The sequence below is a fragment of the Hemiscyllium ocellatum genome, chromosome 34 (assembly GCF_020745735.1).
Source record: "Hemiscyllium ocellatum isolate sHemOce1 chromosome 34, sHemOce1.pat.X.cur, whole genome shotgun sequence".
Classification (NCBI taxonomy): domain Eukaryota; kingdom Metazoa; phylum Chordata; class Chondrichthyes; order Orectolobiformes; family Hemiscylliidae; genus Hemiscyllium; species Hemiscyllium ocellatum.
This window is the reverse complement of record NC_083434.1, coordinates 45,820,017-45,832,264: the sequence shown is the minus strand read 5'-3', so window position 1 is coordinate 45,832,264 and position 12,248 is coordinate 45,820,017.

Here is a 12,248-nt window from a genome sequence, read left to right as displayed (position 1 = left end):
ACAACACTATAGCTCTTTTTGACTTTAAGCTAATTAAGGTAATAGTCATGATTTGGAGATGCCGGTGTTGGACTGGGGTGTACAAAGCTAAAAATCACACAACACCAGGTTATAGTCCAACAGGTTTAATTGGAAGCACACTAGCTTTCAGAGCGACGCTCCATCAGGACAATCACCCGATGAAGGAGCGTCGCTCTGAAAGCTAGTGTGCTTCCAATTAAACCTGTTGGACTGTAACCTGGTGTTGTGTGATTTTTAACTAAGTTAATAATGATAACTTTAAATAAAATGTACTGTTCCCAGCATTTGAATAGGTGCCATAAACAATATACAGACAAAAACATGGAACTTTGTAGGACCATGGAGAGTTGCCAAACTTCCATGACAGAAACGAGATGAGAGAACTATTTTTAACTAAAGTAATTCATGTAAGAAAACAGAAAAGGCAAAAATGATAATACTTTTTTTTTGGATGTACAATGAACAAAGACAGTCTGCCACAGAAACAAATGATAATTATTACAGATATATTAAAAAAGAACATTTACAAGAGTCAGCCATTTTAGTACAAGGTCTAGTTTAACCACTGAAATGCATCTTCAATGTTGAGACAAGACAATGTAAGGATACCATGCTGTCTTGCATGCATAGATTTCCTTAAACCTATTTGATTAATTTCCATTTTTTTAAAGTAAACAACGTGTATACATTTAAGGGAGAACAGTCACACTATTATTGTGTTTGATAGTTTCTGATACCGTAATAATTATTACAGAGCAACTTAGGAATGATTCCTACGATAAATATTCAACACCAAGTATAACAAGTTGTAGTCTTTTGCTTATAACCTCACGAACCCACATCTCAATAACAATATCATAAAATTCTTACGTTGGGATTCTAAATGATGATGGCAACTTTTCTTAAAAAAAGGTTGTTTCTGCTCTGATGTGCCTGTTAATATATTTTACCAGGAGATAGTTTAGCTGATTTGAGTAATCCTGTAGGAAAGGGCATTTTAAAGCAGGACCCAGTCGATATGTGATAAACCTGACAAAGTTCCTTTAATGTTCTGCAATTTCTCTGATTGGTCAGGTTTACCTTGTTGGGAGGTGGCAGGGTGAGAATGTAAATATAGTAGAGCCATTAACCTTCACACTGTGCCTCCCACGTCACACATGTGTAAGAGTGGGTGGTGTGGGCAAAGATAGCAGCTCAAGTACATCCCTGTCCCAGACTGTCAGGTACACTCCAAGTTCACCTCACTTGGGCATGGATGCTGAACATCAGGGACCATTGATGAACAGGATTCTTCTGAAGCACTTCTAAAGAATGCCAGTGTTCCAGCAAAACTGGGCACATTTACTGGGATACCGGAGAGAGTTGTTTCTGGGATAAGTGGCACAATATCTTTATCGATGAATAAAGTGGATCAAACATAAGAACATGTGCACTGTGACCTTGAGAAGAGGCTTGTATAGTCTGCATTCCAACTTAAGTAGGATTCATGATACTGTCACCTTGACACTCTGGGTCATTACAGGTTGGGAAGTGGAAGTAACTCATGAAAGCTTGGTGATGAATTGGGGTATGGAATTGCACAATTATTTCCATGTCAACACCCCCCCCCCCCACCTCCCTTTTCCATCCCCCCCACATCCCTTTTAACACCCTGTCACTGAACCCACCTGCTACCCCACCATTGCTGCTCAGTGTTCTTAAAGCTGTCTTTTTCCCTGTACAGGTGAAGGTAGGGGAGACATTTAGTGGACCCCTTTCAAACCACAGAGTTTTAAAGAAGAGCCATACGAGGCTCAAAACATTAACTCTGTTCCTCTCTCCACAGATGCAGTCAGAGCTGCTGAGTTTCTCCAGTATGCTCTATGTTCCTTTCAGATTTCCAGCATCTGCAGGATTTTGCTTTTACTCAGAGAGTATCCCTGGGGCCAGTACAGAGATCTGAGCAGTCTGCTCCACTTTAATGAAGGGGAAAGATTTGTGACACAGGAAAGTGTGTTAAATTTTAAGTCCCTGTTTTTTTAATGTATTTCCACCACTTTTGATTTCTGCTGATTTTTTGACTTCTGCTCAGCAAGTGACCTTTTCCATTGTGCTGAATGGCTGGGTTGGAATGAACTCAGAACAGCATATACCTGGGGGAGGGCCTTGTTCTTTTATATGTCTGCTTCTGGTTGATTTTATTGGTGGCTCTAAGGCAGGAGGGAGTTGGAGTGATGTTTGCATGTAATTGTTAATTAGCTAAATGAGTGGGGGCTCAGTGAATCTCTCAGTAATGACACCTCCTGATGCATTGATATGAATGATTGGAGATGATCTGGTTGAATTCCTTCTCCTCCTCGGAACTATCTGTAGACTCTCTGTTTTAGGTGCACCTTCTCCCTCCGAAATGTCCAAAGCTCGCTGCTGGGAGGCACAAAGTGATGAGTGAAGCTGGATGGATATCGAAGCTCTAATTGTGGCAACTCACTAGAAATCTTGTGTGCAGCTGATTCAACAATTTTCAGCCGTTGCATTATCACTGTGCATGGATGGAGTGGAAATCCTCAATGATCTGACAATGCTTTAAATAAAGCAAGGTAATGTCAGCATTATCTGAAAGGAGTATAAAGCTACGCTGATGTTAGAGAGAAATGACTGGTGGGGGGGGGGTTAACCTGGGGGATACCATTACTCAGCAGAAGGATGATGTTGAGGTGGGTGGGTCTTCCTTGTAACTTGAGCCAATGTGGTATTCAAACCTATGCTAATGGTGTGACTATGCATCACAAACCAGCTATCCAGCCAACTAAGCTAACTTCCCCCCGATGTTTTAAGTGTAAAGCACAAAAGTCACTAACATCCTGAAATTTCCACAGACAGCGAGAGCCACGGATCGGAACACCTGTTCATTCAGCCTGGCACCTTCACAGTGAAGATTGACATCTTTGGCATCCCTGGTGTGTATGCCATCAGTCATCCATCTTACATTTTTGTGAGCCAGCCAAATCCTGCAAATACCTCCAGCAGAGCCCTGAGAGGATCCAAAGGTGACAAAGTTAAAGATGATAGTGCCTTTCAATGCTGCTGCTCATGGCCCAGGTTATGTTCCAGCTGTCCCCACATCTGCCACATCATGAGGTATGAGTGTTCTGACATGCTCTTACCTCTGCTTGTGCTCCCAGTGTTCAGGGATAGCCTCCTCTGAGCTGTGTAATCCTGCTGGGCCTCTCTCTGGTGGAGACAGAGGTGTATGTATAGATGGCTATTGGCTCTCCCTGATGCCATTGTTAATAATAATCTTCCTTATCCTTGTCTGAGGGTCGAAATATCGCAGCCATGAGTGGTCCCCACGCTGAGCCAAAGTGCATGTGAGATGTGCACAACCCAAAATATAGGTGATCTAATGTTGTAAAACTAACCTGTTAGTACAAGCTCCGTTATCTAAAATTCTCAAACATTCAGACAAAAAAAGCTAAAGGCAGGATTTCAGAAGAGACTGGCCTATTTCTTAAGCACCATCAATTGCTGCTGTATTCTCCCTTTGCTTTCACTGGCAAGATCTCAGCAGTCTGGGAGAACCACACTCAGTAATAAATTGCAAAGGCTATGTTCGTGCCACTGTAATTCAGTGAATAACTTACTGGAATTGCAAATGCATTTCTACTGAGGGGTTTACTCACATGCAGCCTCATGCACTCAATGTTAAAGATTTGGAGCCAGTTCTAACAGATTTCCAGATCCACTCCCAGCTACAGTTGGACTCTTGTGTTTCCCCAGATTATAGATCTGTCCCCCTCCACCCCCTCACCCCTTGAGGTGCCATGATTTTGTGGCATTAGTAAAAAGTACGGTAGAACATTCCTCTAATTGTTATGGAAAAGTAGATAACTTCCAAGGGAGATAATTTCATTGGGCAAATATTTCCAGTCTTTGCCATTTATATCAAGATCTTAACTATGAATGGAAAGAAAGATTTGTTGCAGTGTTTGATTAATTATGAACCAGAGAAATCCCTTTAATAAATGTGAAGACGGAAGAAGAATAGAGTTACTAACTGAATTTGATCTTGTGCAGAGGAAGTTTTATCTTCAGTTGTGAAATGGAGGGATTGGTATTCAGTGCCTCCATGACTGTGGGGAAATAACTGGCATAAACAATTGTGCCTTTGAGCTGTTTTATCCCCTTTATTTCTGGCTGTGATTCATCAGCCAACTAAGGGCTGCTATTGTACATTTTTTAATTTTAATGCCACAAAACATAGGCTTTCCTGGTGACAGAATGAAAAGTATTCTGCTCCCATCTGTATGTCAATCTTGATTCATTTGCTCCATTCCCTACGAGAGCAATGCTCCAGTACACCCATTCATTTGTTTTCTACATCCTTCTACATAAATAGCACCTACTCCCTCGCCTACCCTGGTGGTGTGCTCACTGATTATTTATTTACCTCCTGCCTTATAAGGAATCATTGTTATACATTGGTTTGTCATTAATGGCACATGCTGAAATCACAAATTTACTGCTGGAAAAGAATTCCTCAGGTGCGGAATTCAATCAGTGGAGAATTCTGCAGTGCCTAGTCATGTTAAAAATATTGACTATGAAGATACTTTACAATATACTCACAGCAGGGTTTACTTTTGAATAATTGGGTGGAATATTTCTGTTGCAGTATAACTAGGCTACAATGCCACACACTGGAAGATCAGTGTTTTGCAGATGGAATTTGATGGTGCAATCATCTCAACATCCATTATTTTAAAAAAATGTCCACCTTCTTGTTTGGAAAGAAGTACAGCATGAGAAATACTTGGAACCAATTCAGTTTCCAGTTTGGCTGGTCCTCTGCTTTCAAAACATGCTCTTCTCCAATGCTAATTTTCTCATAAACAATCAGCACCTATACTATTAAAAGTTAAGCATCCATCGAAGAAAACAGAAAAGTACAACTTGCATACAAAATTGAACTTCCACGTTGAATCTCTTAGGTTTGATCCTCTCAAGTTGAGAATATTTGCAGGTTCAGCTGGAGAGAATGTCAAACAGCCCAAACCTAACTGGAATCTCAGTGGTGAAATAGAAACTTCTGGAGAAACTCAGCAAGTCTGGCATCATCTGCAGTGAGAAAGTGGAATTAATGATTCAAGTCCAGTGATCCATCTTTGTGGGTTCAGTTCTGAAGAAGGGTTACTGGACTTAAAGCATTAACTCTGCTTCCACTCCACAGATGCTTCCAGACGTTCTCCAGGAATTTCTGTTTTAATTTCTGATTTCCAGTATCTGCAATTTTTTGCTTTATTTTGGTATCTTTCCTTTTCCTACAATTATCATTGTTTGCTTTAGTAAGTAATATGGAGCTCAATACTAATACAGCAATGCAGTTCAACAGCCATAAATTGAAAATATGGAACAATTACATCTCAAAATGTGCAGTTTTTCTTCAAAGTAAACAATTAATTGTGATGATAACCGTGTTGTATAGATTGTCCAGTGTTTAAGTTGGTTCAAACAGATGCTGCACAGGTCTAAATTGAAGCCTCCCTGAACTAACCACGTTTGTCTGTGCAACAGTATTCCCCCAGGGGGGCAAATCAAGCAAAGCCCTCATTCTGATGCTGCAAGTGTACATGCAGTCTGTGGAGCGGACAGGCTGTGAATGCCAAGACTGTCAGCCCACCGCCTCTCACATTCAAGGGTTACTGAAAATGAGGTACTGTGGAGAACAACTGACAGTCACAAAGCTGATCCCAGCACTGAGGCAAAACCTTCAGAGAACTGGGAAAGAGGCAATGGGATAAGCAGGAGAAAGCCAGTCTGGTAAAAACAGGAGTGGCATCCAAAAAGAAACACTGATATGTGCGCAAAATGACAACGACATCGTAAATGAAGATATTAAATGCTGAAAGACGAAAGCAAAAAAAAAAACTGTGTTTGTTAAGCCCTGTCACATGTTAAGGGTGTCCCCAAGTGCCTATCATCATAAAGCTATTTTGAAACTTAATGACTGTTATTTTACAAGTGATTTAACCATCTCACGCTTATGATAAATGACAAATGACCAAAAGACATAAGGTACAGGAACAGAGTTTTGCCATTTGGCTCATTGAATGTTCCATTATTTGATCATTTTTCTCAACCACATGCACCTACCTTTTCCTTGTAACCCTTGCTGGCTTGACCAAACATGAACCTATCTATCTCAGTCTTAAATACACTCAATGACCTGGTTTCCACAGGCTTCTGCAGCAATGGGTTCCACAGATTCCCTCACTCCAGTGGAAGAAATTCCTCCTGATCTCACTTTGAAAGGGTCTTCTCTTTACTCTGATGCTGTGCCCTTGGGTACTAGTCTCTCTTACTAGCGGAAACATCTTCGCTATTCTATCCAGACCTCTCAGTGTTCTGTAATTTTCAATGAGATTCCTCCTCACCTTCCAAACTCCATAGAGTGCAGATTTAGAGTCCTCAACCACACATCGTATGAAAAGATGTTGATTCCTGGGATCATTCTTGAGATCCTCTTCTGGACCCCCTCCAAGGCTAGCACAGCCTTCCTTAGAGATGGAGCCCAACACTGCTCACAATATTCCAAACAGGGTTCTGATCAGAGCCTTATCCAGGACAGCCTCTTGTGTCAATACATAGATAGTCCTACTAGGGATGGGGCAGTGCTAGACCTGATCTTGTGAAATGAAACTGATCAAGTGGTTGAAGTTTCAGTGGACGAGCAGTTTGGCAATAGTGCCCATGATTTGGTAAGGTTCAAATTCATGATGGAATATGATAAGGATTTTGCAGTTAGTAACTGTTCAAATTGGGAGAAGGTCAATTTCAACATTCATATCAACCCAGTTCAACGTCAGCACATTCACTTCAGAGAACACCTTATATTTTAGGTGAAGACTAAGTGGCTTAGTGGATTCACTAGTGTTAGCCAATCATTGCCAGTCTTGTTGGCAGATGAGCTGCGATAGATGCAGTCATGTGATGTTATAGAGATGGAAATGTCCATTCTTACTGATGACATAGAAATGAAGTTGGAAGCTCATCTCAGTGCTGAAGAAATACAAAGGTCAGTCTGTGTCAGCCTCAGAACAATTGCCATTGAGGGGGATGGAGATGGTGGCAGAGAAATGAAATCAATGGCAGCATTCAAAGACAATAGCAGCTGTATTCATCCTGGAACTCAGGTAAACTGTCTGACCATGGAGCATCATTGAAGGGGGTGAGAGAAGGGGCTGCACCTTGGCACAGTGGTTAGCACTGCCGCCTCACAGCGCCAGAGACCCGGGTTCAATTCCCACCTCAGGCGACTCTCTGTGTGGAGTTTGCACGTTCTCCCCGTGTCTGCGTGGGTTTCCTCTGGGTGCTCCGGTTTACCCCAAAATCCAAAAATGTGCAGGTTAGGTGAATTGGCCATGCTAAATTGCCTGTAGTGTTAGGTGAAGGGTAAATGTAGGAGTATGGGTCTGGGTGGTATACGGGTCGGTGTGGACTTGTTGGGCCAAACTGTAAGTAATCTAATCTAAGAACTAGTGGTGAGGCACTGTTGGCAAACACCAGCATGTACATGATGTACACTGGTTGCTTTGTACAGCTGGCTGGATTTTCAGATAATGTCAAAGGATGGTTCAGAGTCAATGACATTGGTCATGGGCGGGAGATGGATAGGTTCTTGATTGTCAAGAGGATTATAGTTTATGGGGAGAAAGCACGAGAATTTGGTTCAGAAACTTATCAGGGAGGAGGAAGTGAGGTCTGCAGATGCTGGAGATCAGAGTTGAAAATGTGTTGCTGGAAAAGCGCAGCAGGTCAGGCAGCATCCAAGGAACAGGAGATTCGATGTTTCGGGCATAAGCCCTTCTTCAGGAATCAGCCCTTCTTCAGGAATCCTGAAGAAGGGCTTATGCCCGAAACGTCGATTCTCCTGTTCCTTGGATGCTGCCTGACCTGCTGCGCTTTTCCAGCAACACATTTTCAGCTCAGAATCTTATCAGCCATGATTGAATGGTGGAGCAGATTCAATGGGCTGAATGGCCTAATTTTAGCTCCTATGTCTTATGGTCTTATGGAATCATAATGAGGCCATAGCATGTAAGTAGGTTTTTCTTCCCTCAAGATTGGGCCAGTGTAGGTGCATTTAGATGAGGTTGTTATGGGGTAACACATAGTTGTAAAATAGGGACCCAAGATTAGATCCTTAGAAAAACCAGAAGAAATGGTGTAGGAATGGGAGAATCTCTGGTTCTGCTGGGATAGATAAAAATGCACCCAGGTGAGAGCAGATTAAGCCACAGTAAAATAGAGGGTAGGTGCTAGAGATGGACGAGGTGATGTAAACCATTGGAAAGATTGGTAAGAGACCAAGGAAGATGAACGTAGAGAATTTATCATAATCATTGAGTGATTTGCGACATTGATCAGAACCATGTTGGTTCTATGAAAGGAGAAATAATCTGATTGGAGAAATTCAAATGTGGAGTTTCAATTCAGGAGATGGTATTTTACAGAGCTTAGCGAGTTTGGAGGTGGAGTGGAAGATTGCATTGGACCAAAGGGTTGCAGATTTATTTCAGTGGGGCATGTGGGAGAGCAGGATGTTGAATACACACCAGATTTAATAGGGAAGTTAGCATGGAATCCAGGATTGACTGTTGAGTGGTGAGCAACTCAGTAGGATGTGTTGAGACAACAGATGTGAAGCAGAAGAGTTGGGATAAAACTGGAACAAAACTAGACAAACATATGAGCTCAGGAGAAGGGTTTTGTCAGTGGGTCAAGGAAAGGGATGGAATTGGCAGGAGCAGCTGATTGGATGTTTTAAGTTGTCAGAGATGAGAATGAGAAGGATGAAGAGATCAGTTTAAGATGACCTTGTGCAGTAAAAACAAGAAACCAGGAATTATCTTTGAATTCCAGAGGATCCTGAAAATAGTGAGGAATTCTGCAGTTGAGAGCAAGAGCCAGATCTGACAGAGAATGATTCAATTAGTTGGGTTTAACTCTGCATCCATGAAACATAAAGGAGTGGAGCTGAGGGCCATATCATGGGGATTGGTCAGGGTGGTTTAAATGTGGACTAGTGCAAAGATTAATGTGAATGCAGAGTGTAGTGGAACAGATCAGTAGCTGGAGAAACGTGTGGTGAATGGAGTTAGCAGCTAGATAGTTGGGATTATAAACATGTAGTTGTAAGTGATTTGGGAAAGAGATTTTTCTGGGGCAGACAGTGAAAGGAGTCAGGTTGGTGAGGAGAAGGTCATGGATAGAGAATGATCCGAGACAGTACCATGATGAGAGTTACAAGGCCAATTCAGATGGCAAGGCCCATAGAATGGTCATGTGTAAAGTTGGATCAGTTTACATGCAGGAAAAGAATGATAATTGGGAGATGGTGAACTCAGAGGAATGAATATAATAAATTGAGTTGAAGTTTGAAGTAATCAAAGAATGAGAAGTCAGTCAACAATAGGCTGAGAGCAAAGTAGTTATCACAGTATGAACGCTGGCACAGTACATAGCTTGGCAGTGGGAGAAAGGAGGGTAAATGAGGGTTGTAACAGACAGACCAAGGCAAGATTTGGTAATAAGATTCTGGGTGTGAGGACAGAGGTGAATGGCATAGCCAGGGGGAGAGGTCTCTTTGAGGGAAACATGTTATCCTCACCTCAGTCAGTTTCCCATCAGGACCAGGTTGTTGACCCAATCGTACACAATCATTCACACATCACAACAGCAAATGTGGGGTGGCAGGGTGGCTCAGTGGTTAGCACTGCTGCCTCACTGCACCAGGTGCCTGGGTTCAATTCCCACATCGGGTGACTGTTTGTGTGGAGTTTGAACGTTCTCCCCGTGTCTGCATGGGTTTGCTCTGGTTTCCTCCCACAAGCCAAAGATGTGCAGGTTAAGTGAATTGGCCATGCAAATTGCCCATAGTGTCAGGTGCATTAGTAAATATAGGGCAGGGGAATGGGTCTGGGTGGTTTACTCTTTGGAGGGTCGGTGTGGACTTGTTGGGCAGAAGGGCCTGTTTCAATACTGTAGGGAATCTATATCAAAAGGAGCAGCAAAGAAAGCATTATTGACATAGCTGAGTAAGATATTCCCTTATCGGTACAACCACCAGTTAAACTCCACCTTCCCCCCAACCCTACTCCCAGTTCCAATGGGAGACTTGTGGAAGAGTCGTTTAATGGAGAGGAAGGGGAGGGGGTGGTGGTGGTGATCAGTGTTCACCTAGTATAGTATAATCTAATCAGATGTTTATCAATTATACTGATGATGCCGTTGTGGCCTTCAGACAACAATTGGATGCTACCAATAAAATGGCATGACAAAACAGACAGGCCTTAGATTGGATACAGTAATAAAAAAAGGCGAAGTTTGTATGATATTTGGGGAACATTGCAAAAAAAAGTGGGCGGCACGGTGGCACAGTGGTTAGCACTGCTGCCTCACAGCGCCTGAGACCCGGGTTCAATTCCCGACTCAGGCGACTGACTGTGTGGAGTTTGCACGTTCTCCCCGTGTCTGCGTGGGTTTCCTCCGGGTGCTCCGGTTTCCTCCCACAAGTCCAAAGATGTGCGGGTCAGGTGAATTGGCCATGCTAAATTGCCCGTAGTGATAGCTAAGGGGTAGATGTGGGGATATGGGTGGGTTGCGCTTCGGTGGGTCGGTGTGGACTTGTTGGGCCGAAGGGCCTGTTTCCACACTGTAAGTAATCTAATCTAAAAAAACCGTGAACCACCACCCACTGTTTGAATTATCACACCCTCCCCAGTTGAACACTCCAGCTACTGAACCGATATCCAAGACATTCAATGGAGCAGGATTCTCTGTGGCTCCATTCCAGGTGTTTCACAATCTTCCTCCTGCATTAAAAAATCCAAGAACAGATTGTATATTGCTGATGAATACTTTTTGGACTGGCAGCAAGTTTGAAGTGAAGTTCCCAGAGGTTAGTACTGGGATCCGTGCTTTTCCTGATTTACATTAATAATCTAGATCAACGTGCGCAGGGAACAATTTCAAACTTTGTAGATAATACAAACCTTGGAGGTCCTGTCAACTGTGCGGATGACATTGTAGAAATCCAAGTTACTGGAGAGGGCAGGCAGGTGACAGACAGAGTTCAACGCAAAGAAGTATTACATTTTGGTGGAAGGAACATGGAGGGACAACCTAAATCAAAAGGTAACATTCTAAAAGGGATGCAGGGCAGGGGGACTGGGGTTTATGCATATATAATATTGGAGGTAGCAGGACAGGTTGAGAAAGCAATTATTAAAACCTTCAGCACCATAAGTTTTAGTAATAGGGACGGAGAGTACAAGAGCAGGGAGGTAATGGTGAACCTGTGTAAGGCAGGTGTTAGACCTCAGCTGCAGTATTGTGTGTAGTTCATGGTGCCACACTTTGGGAAGAATAAGAAGAAAGAGATAGCACAGAACAGATTTGTTAAAATGTTTCCAAAGATGAAGCAATTCATTTGGAGGATTATTTCGAGAGGGTGCATCTATTCTTGGAAAACAGAAGGCAAACAGGGAATCAGACAGAAGCATTCATAGTCATAAGGTGCTGGATAGAGTAAATAGGGAGAAACTTTCCACTGATAAAGCTTCAGGAACAGTAGAGCACATGTTTAAAGTGTGCTGCAAAAGGAGCAAATGCAAAAACCAAGAAAAGATATTTCTAAGCTAGTGCGTAGTTAGGATCTGGAGTGCATTGCCTGTAAGTGTGGTGGAGGCAGGTTAAATTAAAATATTCTCAACAGCATTAGCTGAATGTTTATTGAGAAACAATGTACAGAGAGACATACAGAGTCAATGGGTTGACTGGCCTTCTTCGGCACTGAAACAATTCTGTGATTGTGGTTGAATCTTCCTCTTTGAAATTTGCAGCAAGCACCTGAGGTACTATATTCACAGCAAGTTCCGATCTGGTAACCTGTTGGTCATGTCCTTCATGTCAATCTCATGAATTCGGAGAGTTCTCACTCATCTCCAGTCAGATGGCAGTGGGCGCATTCCGCTGTCCAAGGTGCTGATATCTGAATGAGATGTTAAACCAAGGTTATGCCAACACTTTTGTGTCTAACTGTACTGTCAGAGGAAAAGCAGGAGAGTTCCCTACATTGTGGTCTGTGGTCAATATCCATCATGAACGTCATTATATCAGATTATCTTCAAACGGTTTCATTGCTCAGTTGTGGGTTAAGTTCACAGATACCTGTCAGGACCTGACTGACT